The sequence below is a fragment of the Hordeum vulgare genome, chromosome 1H, assembly GCF_904849725.1.
Source record: "Hordeum vulgare subsp. vulgare chromosome 1H, MorexV3_pseudomolecules_assembly, whole genome shotgun sequence".
In the NCBI taxonomy this organism is placed as follows: Eukaryota; Viridiplantae; Streptophyta; class Magnoliopsida; order Poales; family Poaceae; genus Hordeum; species Hordeum vulgare.
In genome coordinates this window covers 110,876,130-110,889,013 of record NC_058518.1, presented here as the reverse complement: position 1 = coordinate 110,889,013, position 12,884 = coordinate 110,876,130, and the positions used below count along the sequence as shown (strand labels likewise).

Genomic DNA, 12,884 nt, shown 5'->3' with positions numbered 1-12,884 from the left:
TTCGAATGTGATTCAAATCAACTCTAAACCTAATACATATTGAAAATAATAAATTATCACCTTGCATTCTCATGCCATGCTCATGCATCATTTTGAGTGCATATGATTGTTATTGAATGTTGCCATTCATTTCGGTAGGCTCCGCACCCCCGGATTCCACCGAATATCCGTCTGACGGATATCGTTCCTCCTCTGAGCAACAAGGAAAGCAACCCCTTTGATCATCCCGATAACTCCCATGTTCTTGCTCCTTCACCTATTTATTGCATTTAAGATCAAATGCTTCAACTGCTTTTGCCACAATAGTTGAACCCACTTCCTTTGCATGACTTAACCTTGTCACAGTAAATAGCCAAACCTTGCAACCTAGCATACCTGGTAGTTGCTTGAGCTGTGATGTGCCTTATCCTGCTATGCATGCTATGCTTAGAGTTGTGTATGGGAGATGAACAGAATTGTGGAATGTGTTTGGTGAGCAAAGGTTGTGTGTTGAACTTGAGTTGGTAAAGGTACCGGTGAAAGGCCGTGTAGGAGTACATGGCGGGTTGTTTCATTGGAACCGTCCTTAGGAACTGAGTTCCGTGTATGTAATCCAAGACTAGATACTACCACATGCTGGGCCCTGAAATATGACCCCGCTCGGCCTATTAATCGCGTAGTACTCGGTCCAGGAGTTGCAAGTAGTTTCTGGTGTTTATAGTAATGCTGGAGGCCGTGCATGGTGCTGACCTGAGAGGTGGGCCGTGATGCGGTAGGCAGTGGCACGGTGTACCACGTGGCACCCGGATGGTGGGCTTGGGAACCCTGCGCACATCGTTTGAGGCCGTGTCGGAAACCTCGGACGGACTTCCGTACGGGTTACTCTCAGATAGACGATAAACCTGGACTAGGTACTAGTGTGGTTAACGGTCGTGGCCGACTCCCTCGCGGGGCTTCCGCTTGAAGGTTGCCGAGGTGCATGACGTGCACATGGCGATAAGTGGAGAGAGCGTGTGTGACGAAGTACACCCCTGCAGGGTTATGATCTATTCGAATAGCCGCGTCCGCGGATATGGACTACTTGGAGACATATGTTGTTCATAGATAACTTCAATGGCTACTCATAAAATTGTCAAGATAAGCGTGAGTGTCGTGGACGGCATTTCCGTATGGAGACGGAATGATTCCACGATAGTGTATTGTTGTGGTGTTAGTGGACTCGTGTGCGAGAAATCAAGTTGTCAAAACTAATTTCAAAATGCAGGTTATCTAGCCAAGAGTCAAATGCTGGCTTTCCGCATGAAACCCCACAATACCCTTTGATACCCTGCATGAGTAGTTAGTTCTCCTAAAGTCTTGCTGAGTACCTTCGTACTCATGTTTGCTTAATAAATGTTGCGGAGGTTGCTAATGACCCTAATGGAGGGTTCTTCGTAGACATTGACGACGACGAGTAGCTGGTGCCCCAGCTACGATCTGGCCCTACGTTGGATCTGTAGTATAGTCAGGCCATGTGCCTTCTAGTTTCCGTGTCTGTACTCAGACAGTTTAAAACTCTTCCGCTGGCTTGTAACTGAATGACTGTTATTATGGGTCGTGAGACCCTTAATGTGTAATATTATGTGTGTGGCTCTTCCGAGCCTCTTAAATAAAGCTTGTATGTTTATGGTTATGTTGTGATGCCATCGATGTATCTATACATATCGGTATGCCATGCGTACATGTGTCTTACTTGGTATGTATGGGGTTCAAATACCTAGTCGTGAACTTTAGTAGCACTCCTTACAAGGAAATGCCCCTTTGTGATCCAACGAGCCTTGGTAGTTCGCTACTGCTCCTGACACATTGGTTGACCGGCATGTGTCCTTCTTAGCGGCTGTGTCTGTCCCCTTTGGGGAAATGTCACGCGACGTAATGGAGTCCTTGTAGCTTGCTACGACTCGTCTACGTTCGTTGATGCCGACACCTGCTTTGTTGGGTCATGTATGCCTGTCCTTGTGCGGTACTGCCACTTTGGTTTATGACTAGACATGTCGATCCGGGTTCTTTGACATTGGAATGCTAGCAACACTATTGCATACGTGAGTCCAAAGACGCAAACGGTCCCGTCTAAGGTAAGGCTGCAGCCGTGGAGTTAACCGTGCGTGAGACCGCAAAGAGATGCGATGTGTTACAGGCTGGATTCTTATGGCTTAGGATCGGGGTCCCGACAAAATTGTATTAGTAAAGGGCTCAAGATAGCATTAAGAATGAATTGCATGAGGCATGAAGCAAACCACATACCCAGTTCTCGCCAAATTGGATTAAGTTGATGCTCCCTTGATGGTGTGGCACACCAACCATTTTGCCACGCCTCTCGTTGGCGTTGTTGTGGCTGGCCTCCCACGTTTCGGAGCACCACTGATCCACCAAGGCCTCCCAACAATCCATCTTATCCACACACCATCTCGAGGGCACATAAGTTAATAAAGTGAAATTTGAGCGCGTAAGAACCAAATCAAGGAAACTAACTACAAAGCCTTAATAATATGTAATTACCTTCATGTAATGCTCCTTCTCCATCTTAGAAACACGGCACTTCGCCTTTTCCTTCCTAATACGCCGCGTGGCATAGTAGTCTCGAACAGCCTGCACCCGAGCCTCGTGCCGAAAGTTTTGAAGTAGGCGACGACATTCGGTTTTGATAACCTTTCCCGCGTACTCCTCGTATCCCTCCTCACACCTATAGTAGGTCTGCAAACGAGAGAACACCGATTAGTACAACAACTAGCTATGGTTGATTCATAATTGTGTGAAGGAGAAATTACCCATAACTGTCGGATCACCATGTCGGCTCTCGTGTTGCACAAAACACCGTCGATCTCCACCTCCGGCGGGGCCGGGGCACCCAAGTAGTGCTCCCAGGTCATTGCTACCGGGCAACATAACAAACCCTGGGAAGTTTTTACGGCAAAGCACACCAAGGACGCTGTTGGGCTTTCGTACACCCTTGGCAACAATCCAACCCCTACGGTATGACAAATTAAAGCCAAAACATTAGATATTTAAGAAAACGTGAAGGCAAAAGGTTAAATAAGAGTAAATTAACTTACTTCTCCCCATTTGGCCTAATCGACCACCTCTCCTCGGGGGTCGCCGACATGAGCGGGAGCCCCGAACTACCACGCTGGTAGACGGTAGCCCCCTCACCCAGCTCCTCGTCGCTACCAACATGGCCACCTGGCTCAGCCCAGGTATCCCACTTGGTCCGTGGGACGTATCCTCATCCCTGCTTTGCTCCGGAGTCGCGTGGAACGAAGCCTCTGGGACACAAGTCTCGTGGGTTGAAGGCTCGTCGACCTGAGGCTCATCGACCCGAGGCTCGTGAACCGGATACCGTGTAGCCTCAACCTCAGACGAATCCACCGTAGAAGTCATATGCTCAGGTGAATCAGCTTGGGGTGGTGGCGGAGACCGTGTAGCCTCCACCTCAGAAGGCGTGGCAGCCACCGCCCTACCTCTCCCGCGGCCACGTGTAACTTTAGTACAACATAAATACCAACATAAGTAATAAAATGTATATAAATACCAATATGCATACAACATGAGTACAACATAAATACCAACATGAATACAACGTGTACCTTTAGTACCTCTCGGCTTCGCGGGGGGTCGACCTCCTCTCACGGGGCGCTCCTTGCAGAGTAGAGAGCAACGCTCTCCGAAGAGACGAGGCAGGAATGGAAGTACCCATTCCATCACCCGTCAGCGAAGAAGGAGTCGCGGAGTGCTTTCGACCCTTTCCCACCATCTTTCAACACATGTCATGACAAAGAGTAAATGAAATTAGTACAACATAAATACCAACATGAGTAATAAAATGTATATAATTTAAGTGTATCATCGTCATAAATACCAACATGACTAATAAAAATTGAATACCTAACATGAACTCAAAATTTATATATAGTATAATAGTTGAATACCTGACATGAACTAATAACAATCGTGCTCGTCTATATATGCTTCGGGGTCAATAAATGCATCATGATCATCACTATCATCAATAAATGCATCATCATCATCACTATCAGGAAGAACATGTGGAAGGACACCATTATGTAATCAGTCAAGAAGTGACAGGTCATCCGCAGCAGTAACCTCTTCTTCTTCCAGCTCTTCCTGTTCGGGCTCAGGGGTTAAGACGGATTCACGGTCGCTGTATACTTCAATGTTCTAGGGTGAAGTAGAGCGGTTCTTGAAACGTTTCTTGGACATACGTGTTTCTTGGAAGAATTCTCCTTCATATGTTCTGGGTTAATGTGAGGTTCGTAATCCTCTTCATTGAGGGTAGGTGGTTTAAAATGTGGTGACACTTCATAAACGACATACCAACCTTTGAGATTTGGATCAGTTTGGTAGGCCCACGGTAGATAGTAAACTTGTGTTGCCTGTTGAGCCATAATATAGACATCGGGAACATCTAAGTGGGTGTTTTGGTTGATTTCGACTAGTCCTATATATTCATGAGTCCTTCTAGTCTCCCTCGGCTCAAACCAATAACATTTGAAGACTACGACGGTCGGTGGGTTTTCACCATACAATAGAAGTTCATAAATTGCTTCAACTCTTCGATAATACTCGGTGCCTCCTTCACCGATAGCAGAGACAGAACAATTTGTAGTCTTTAGGTCGGGCATAGATAGCTCTTTGCCAACGGTACGAAAGTGATACCCGTTGATGTTCTATTTGTCAAATGAACGGACCTTATAGTCAAAACCATTAGCGACTTGTCTCAACTCGGCGTCCATAGACTCTTCATCAGCCTACAAGTTTAATATGAAAGAATGGATGTATTAGACACATATTAGACCAAGAAATCAAATGGGCCCTTAATGGTAATTAATTACCTTTTGTTTGAACCAGGAGATGAAACCGGGATAGTCGCTTCCATGCTTTGTGAGAAGCTCATACTCTTCGATGGAATCCTTTTCGATGACCGCTCCATCCGAGAATTCGGTGACGTGTCGACTATATCAAATATCCGGGAATAAGAGTAGTTCAAAGCAATTAGAAGTTGCGGAACAATAATTTACCGAGAACTTACTCGATGTACGGCCGCACTTCTGTTAGGTTGGTGAAGATATACAATGAAATGGTCCGCCATTCTTCGACAACCAACGATTTCCCTTTCGAAGCACCGGATAGTGCGAGCTTACCTTTGAATAGGCTGAGGTTGGATCAAACTTTTTTTGGATCGCCGTCATTGTACCGAGGCTTCGGGTTATGCAAATGATGATTTTTGGCTTCGTAGTGTGTTGTCATGAAGTTTGTCGCCTCATCAGTAATGAATGCCTCAGCCATCGATGCTTCAAATCTACGTTTATTTTTACACTTAGCTCGAAGCGTCTTCTGCATCCTCTCAGTTGAGTAGCACCATTAATTTTGAACGGCCCGCCATTCTTGCCTCAGTCGGCAGATGCAAAATCAAATGTTGCATTGGATTAAAGAAGACCGGTGGAAAGATCTTTTCTAATTTGCAGATCAACTCCGCCACCAACTCTTCCATTTCATCTAGCACGCGAGGTGATAGTTCTTGCGCACAAAGAGAATGTAAGAAATAGCTCAGCTCTGCCAGTACTAGCCATTCATCCTCAGGGATAAAGCCACGCAACATCACCGGCATTACCCGCTCAATCCATATGTGCCAATCATGACTCTTGAGACCAAATATTTTCAATTTCTCAAGACTCGCTCCCCTCTTTAGATTCGCAACATACCCATCGGGGAACATCAACCGCATGTTCACCCACAATAGCATTTCCCTCATAGCTGGCCTTTCCAGATTGAACCATGCCTTTGGCTTCGCTATGCTTTGCTTTCCTTTCCGTTGTCGCAAGTTTTGCAACGGTCTATCACATAGAGCCTCCAGGTCGATTCTAGCCTTAGGATTATCTTTTGACTTCCCCTCTATGTCGAACAATGTACCAAAAATGGCCTCCGCAATATTCTTTTCAGTGTGCATCACGTCGATGTTGTGTGGGCAAAGGAGGTCTATGAAGTAAGGCAGATCCCATAAGCATGACTTGTGAGTCCAGGCGTGTTCCGTATTATACCCTTTGAAGTATCCTGGATGCAAAGGATCAGGCTCGAGAGCGTTTAACTGATCAAGGGTCTGTTGGCCTGTCAGCGCAGGTGGTGCAGTGTTTTTGACAACTCTACCTTTGATGAAATTCTTCTTGTCCTTTCTAAACTTATGGTCGGGATCCAGGAATTGTCTATGCATGTCGAAGCAACAATACTTGCGACCAGCATACAGCCAACGGAACTGAAGAGCTGCCTTGCATGTGGTGCACGAGAACCTTCCATGCACACAGCAGCCAGCGAATAGCGCAAACACCGAATAATCATGCGTCGAGTACATGTACCACACATGCATTTTGAAATTTGTTTTGGTAGCCGCTTCGTAGGTCTTGATCCCATTATCCCAGGCTTCTTGCAACTCATCCTTAAGCGGCTGCATGTACACATTCATATTCTTCCCCGGGTAGTTGGGCCCTGGAATTATCAACGTCAGGAAAATGCTCTTTCTTTTCATAATCTCTGCGGGTGGCAAATTCAGTGCAATGACAAATACAGGCCAACAACTGTATTGTGTTGCCGTCATACCATACACATTGAACCCATCCGTGCTGATGGCAACTCTAGGTTGCCTTGGATCTTCCGATTTATCCTTATGTAATGCATCGAAGTGCCTCCACGCAAAACTATCTGAAGTGTGTACTAACATCTTGTTCCCATCCGCATCTAGTTCGGTTCTTTTGCCCAATTTGTGCCATGTCATCTGTCTGGCAGTCTGTTCGACCATGAAAAGACGTTGAAGTCTTGGTACGATTGGCAGATACTGAAGAACACTAATGGGGATTTTTGTCTGATTCTTCTCACCCATATCGTTGTCTACCACAATATACATGGAAGAATTGCAAATGGGGCAATAGTTCAAGGCCACATACTCAAGCCTAAATACGGCACATCCATTCTCACAGGCATGTATCTTCTCATAGGGCATCTTAAGTACACGGAGGATTTTCTTTGACTGGTACAGGTTTGTAGGCAGTACATGGCCTTTAGGTAGAAAGCGTCCAAATATCGTCATCATCGCGTCGTAGCATTCTCTGCCTAGGTTGAATGGAGCCTTTAGAGCCATTACTTGCGCGATGGCATCCAGCTGACAAAGCTTAGTCTGCTCGTGGAGAGGACGTTTTGAAGACTCCAACATTTCATAGAAGGCCTTTGCAGATTCCTCCATCTCATCGTCTGAATCCCGAGCATCATCAAAGTCTTGCACCATGTCTTCAATCCCGGTACCATGCTCGTCGGTGCGACGACGAATCACCTCAGCTCTGGCACGTTGGTCACACTGACCATGGAAATTCCACACCGTATAATTAGGCGTAAAACCCCACTTCTGCAGGTGTTTACCCATTTCAAACTCTGTCTGCTTTTTCGAGTTGTCGCAGTTGGGACAGGGGCACCATGTTTTTTGCTGGCCATTTGCAAATGCGGCTCTCACAAACCCCCTAGTTTTTGTTAACCATTCATGGGTCATGTCTTTCTAACTAGGGTGACCAGTGTACATCCAAGAACGATCACTCATGTAGCCTAGCTACCTATGGGCGCACAAGAAATAAATATATAATTCATCATCTATATTCATACGCTAATCAAGTTTGTCAGTTTTATTACGTCCATGCAACCTACACGCTAATAGGTAAAGATAGGTCCTAATCCCACCCGAGTATGTGTAGATTGGGTTCGTTTTCCCATGCTCTGCTCGAGATGCGATGCAGAATTTCGGCAGCACCTCCCCGCTGTTCTCCTAATACACGTCTCGGCAATAAGAAGAGAGGATATGTACCCGGAGAACAACAGGGAGGCACTGACGAAATTCTGCATCGGATCCAGAGCATAGCATATGGGAAAACAAACCCAATCTACAGATACTTGGGTTGTCCATGGATAATGTTGGACAATTCTAAAGGATGGCGGTTATAAATATGCAAAGAAATGCATATTTATAGATGTCGCCCTTTCGAACAGGAGACGCATACTGGTCACGCATACTCATGATTGAAGAAACCTATAGCTAGCAAGTTTCATCGGCATGAAGACCGGGACAGAGCAAATTAAGGGGGTAGGAGGAGAAGTCATTTGTGCTCACCAACAAACGCAAGGGCGGAGCTCGTCCAACGCAAGTGGAGGTCGTCGAACAACTGCACATTGAAATTCACACGATCAACACAAATATGATGTTTTTATAATTAACATAACTATGTGACCTAACTCATAACTATGTGGGTCAGTGTCGTCGAGGGTCGAGGGTCACTTGCATTGGGGGTTGGGGTCTTTTTGGTCAACAAGAGGCCGAAGAGGTGTCGGTGCTTGGGAGTTGGGGGTCAGTGGCGTCGGCGGTCGGGGTAGGGGGTCGGAGGTCGAGGGTGAGTGGCGTCGGGGGTCGGGGGTCGAGGGTCAGTGGCGTTGGGGGTCGGGGGGTCGGGGGTTCGCATACTACGGCATCTCCTCCAACCTCATCAGCTACCTGACTGGCCCGCTCGGGGAGAGCACGACCGCCACCGTCGCCGCCGTCAATGCCTGGTCCAGCGCCGTGTCCATGCTGCCGCTGCTCGGCGCCGCCATCGCCGACTCGTGGCTCGGCCGCTACCGCACCATCGTCGCCTCCTCCATGCTATGCATCACGGCCAGCCAACTCCGCACAACGCCCCCTGATTCGTTTTGTTCGTCGACGTCAAGCACAACTTTCTTCCTTCTGCTCAATCAACTTTTCTGTGGATCTTTTCGGTAGCGTTTGGTTGAATGATAACAAGTTTACTGGTCCAAGAAATCTCGCACGAGTGGCGCAGGGATGTTTCAAAATGTCATTGTTTTGTCCGGTGGAAGCACACACACCACAACATAGTGCTTCTCACGTCGATGTGCTCATGAATCAGCTGGACCGGGTCGATCTTTTTTTTGGGAGGGTAACAGGTCGATCTTCGAAGATAGAATAATGTGCTCAACCCTAAACCTTTTTATTTTCTAATGACACCACTTTTTTCTTGAAACACATCATCAGTACTCCCGAGTCAAAAAAATATATTGTTTTTTAGCCTTTCCGATAAAGAGGTACTGTGAGAAAAAATTATTTTTTGTAAATAATAAGTGTCACATGTGTGACACAGAACACATCGGCGTTTTCAAACTACAAGTACCATTAAATAGAAACAAAACCAAAAAAACACATCATGCTTAACAACTAATGTTATCATCCTCGTGTCATTAATTTTACCATAAACAATTCGCATATACAGTATAACCTAACAAACTAATTACCATGAACCTAAAAATGACAAAAGAGAAAAAACAAAAAAAGCAGAAACTTATTTACCTAGGGGAGGGGCAGCGCTGGCAGGAGCGGTCATGGGGGAGGGAGTCCACGACGGAGGGGAGCGGTGCAGGGAGGGGCCGGGTGGATCCGACCTGGGGGAGGGGCGCCGAGCGGCGCAGGGAGGGGTGGCCACGGGGGAGGGGAGGGTGCGGCGGAGGGGCGGCATAGGGAGGTGGGGCAGAGCAGGATGGTGGCGGCCCAGGGAGGAGGGGCGGAGCAGGGAGGTGGCTGCGCAGGGAGAAGGGGCAGAGCAGGGAGGTCGCGGCGTAGGGAGGAGGGGTGGTGCAGGGTGGTGGCGGCGCAGGGAGGAGGGGCGGAGCAGGAAGGGGCGATGCAGGGAGTGGCGGTGCAGGGTGGTGCGGCGCCGGGTGGGGGAGGCACCAGGGGAGGGGTGGGCGGGCGGGAGGAGGGCGACAAGGTGGGGAGGCATCGGGTGGGGCAGCCGTTAGTGGGGTTGGTGGGCCGCCGTCCCCTTTGTCGTCCACCATGCTCCTAGGCAGACGACAAAGGAGTCCCAGGCAGACGGCAAAGGGGCGGGGTGGGTGGGGGTGGGGTTTCGGCCGTTTGGGGGGAGGGCTTTGCCGTCTGCCCACCCTTTGCCATCCGCATAGGGCTCCTTTGCCGTCCGCCAACGGACGGCAAAGAGGTGGCTGATGGCAAATTAAACATTTGCCATCAGCCACCTCTTTGCCGTCAGCACTGTGACAGCTGACGGCAAAGATTACCTTTGCCATGCGTCAGCAAACGGCAAAGGCAAGGCAGACGACAAAATTCTGAATTCCAGTAGTGAAAGATGATAGGCATCCAAAGAGGATATAATAAAAACTTCCATATTCAATCCATTGATTAGTAAGAGAAATTTGATTCCTAACAATCAGTTTTGAGATATGGATTTGGTAATATGAGAGTTATGTTAGTAGGGTGTTGTGAATCTAGAAATACTTGTGTTGAAGTTAGTGATTCCCGTAGCATGCACGTATGGTGAACCGCTATGTTAGGAAGTTGGAGAATAATTGATTTATTGATTGTCATCCTTTTTGTGGCGGTCGGGATCGCGCGATGGTTAACACCTACCAACCCTTCCCCTAGGAGTATGTGTTTAGCACTTTGTTTCGATTACTAATAAAACTTTCACAATAACTATATGAGTTCTTCATGACTAATGTGAGTCCATGGTATAGATGCACTTTCACCTTCCACCATTGCTAGCCTCTCTAGTGTCGCGCAACTTTCGCCGGTGCACAAACCTACCATATACCTTCCTCAAAACAGCCACCATATATTGCCATGCGACTCCCACCGTTCCGTCTCATGACTTGTGTCGTCACTTTCATATTGCCTTTGCATGATCGTAAGATAGCTAGCGAGATGTTGCAATGTCATACGCTAAGCTAGATCGTCGCACATCCCGGTACACTACCGGAGGCATTTCCTATAGAGTTATCATTGTTCTAAGTATTGAGTTGTGAGTAAATAAAAGTGTGATGACCATCATTATTAGAGCATTGTCCCATGTGAGGAATGAAAAAAAAGAGGCCAAAGATGCCCAGCAAAAAAATGAAAAGAGGCCGAAGAGCCCAAACAAAAAAAAGAGAGAAGGGACAATGCTACTATCTTTTTCCACACTTGTGCTTCAAAATAGCACCACGTTCTTCATGATAGAGAGTCTCTTGTTTTGATACTTCCATATACTAGTGGGAATTTTCATTATATAACTTGGCTTGTATATTCCAATGATGGGCTTCCTCAAAATTGCCCTAGGTCTTTGTGAGCAAGCAAGTTGGGTGCACACCCACTAGTTTTCCTTTTGAGCTTTCACACACTTATAGCTCTCGTGCATCCATTGCATGGCAATCTCTACTCATACACAATGATATCTATTTATGGGCATCTCCATAGCCCATTAATATGCCAAGTTAATGTGACCATCTCCTCCTTTTTGCCTCACAACCTCCACCACACTTTATTCCACCTATAGTGTTATATCCATGGCTCATGCTCATGTATTGCGTGAGAGTTGAAAAAGTTTGAGAAAGTAAGAGTGTGAAAACAATTACTTGCCAATACCAGGGTTGTACATGATTTAAATTCATTATGTGGGGATGATGGAGCATAGCCACACTATATTATTTTGTAGGGATAACTTTCTTTGGCCTTGTTACTTCAAAAGTTCATGATCACTTTGCTAGTTTTCTTGAAGTATTATTGTTTTCATGTCAATAGTAAACTATTGCTTTGAATCTTACGGATCAGAACATTCATGCCACAAGAAAGAAGTTACAAAGGACAAATATGTTAGGTAGCATTCCACATCAAAAATTTAGTCTTTATCACTTCCCTACTCGAGGACGAGCAGGAGTTAAGCTTGGGGATGCTTGATACGTCTCCAACGTATCTATAATTTTTGATGGTTCCATGCTATTAGCTTGTCAACTTTGGATGTTTTGTATCCATGAATATGCTATTTTATATCTTTTTGGGACTAACCTATTAACTCAGTGCCAAGTGCCAGTTTCTGTTTTTCTGTGTTTTTGACCTTTTTCACGGGAGAATAATAAATGGAGTCCAAACGGAATAAAACCTGCGGAATGATTTTTTCCAGAATAGAAGATATGCACGGAACTTGAGAACCAAGGCAAAGGACCTCGGGGGAGGTCACAAGCCCCCAAGCCCCGACCTAGGGGGCGGGCCTAGCCGGCTTGTGGGTCCCCCCTGGCTCCTCTGCCCTACTTCTTCCGCCTATAAATTCTCCAAAAATCTAAAAAGCCACAGAGAGCCATGAAAATACTTTTCCGCCGCCGCAAGCTTATGTCTCTGCAAGATCCCATCTGGGGCACGTTCTGGTGCCCTACCGGAGGGGGGATTCGGACACGGAGGGCTTCTTCATCAACACCATTGCCTCTCCGATGATGCGTGAGTAGTTCACCATAGACCTTTGGGTCCATAGCTAGTAGCTAGATGGCTTCTTCTCTCTCTTGGATCTTCAATACAAAGTTCTCCATGATCTTCATGGAGATCTATCCGATGTAACTTTCTTTTGCGGTGTGTTTGTCGAGATCCGATGAATTGTGGATTTATGATCAGATTATCTATGAATATTATTTGAGTCTCCTCTGATCTCTTATATGAATGATTTCATATCCTTGTAATTCTCTTCGAGTTGTGGGTTTTGTTTGGCCAACTTGATCTATAATTCTTGCACTGGGAGAAGTGCTTGGTTTTGGGTTCATACCGTGCAGTGTCCTCACCAAGTGACAGAAGGGGTAGTGAGGCACGCTTTGTGTTGTTGCCATCAATGGTAAAAAGATGGGGTTTATATCATATTGCATGAATTTGTCCCTCTACATCATGTCATCTTGCTTAAGGCATTACTCCGTTTGTTATGAACTTAATACACTAGATGCATGTTGGATAGCGGTCGATGTGTGGAGTAATAGTATTAGATGCATAAAATATCGGTCTACTTGTCTCGGACGTGATG

At 46.5% G+C, this 12,884-nt stretch overlaps 1 pseudogene; it reads left to right on the top strand.

Moving 5' to 3' along the window:
- Window positions 1–8,515: 8,515 nt before the first annotated feature.
- Window positions 8,516–8,832, top strand: LOC123397337 (annotated as a pseudogene).
- The last annotated feature ends 4,052 nt before the right edge of the window (window positions 8,833–12,884 follow it).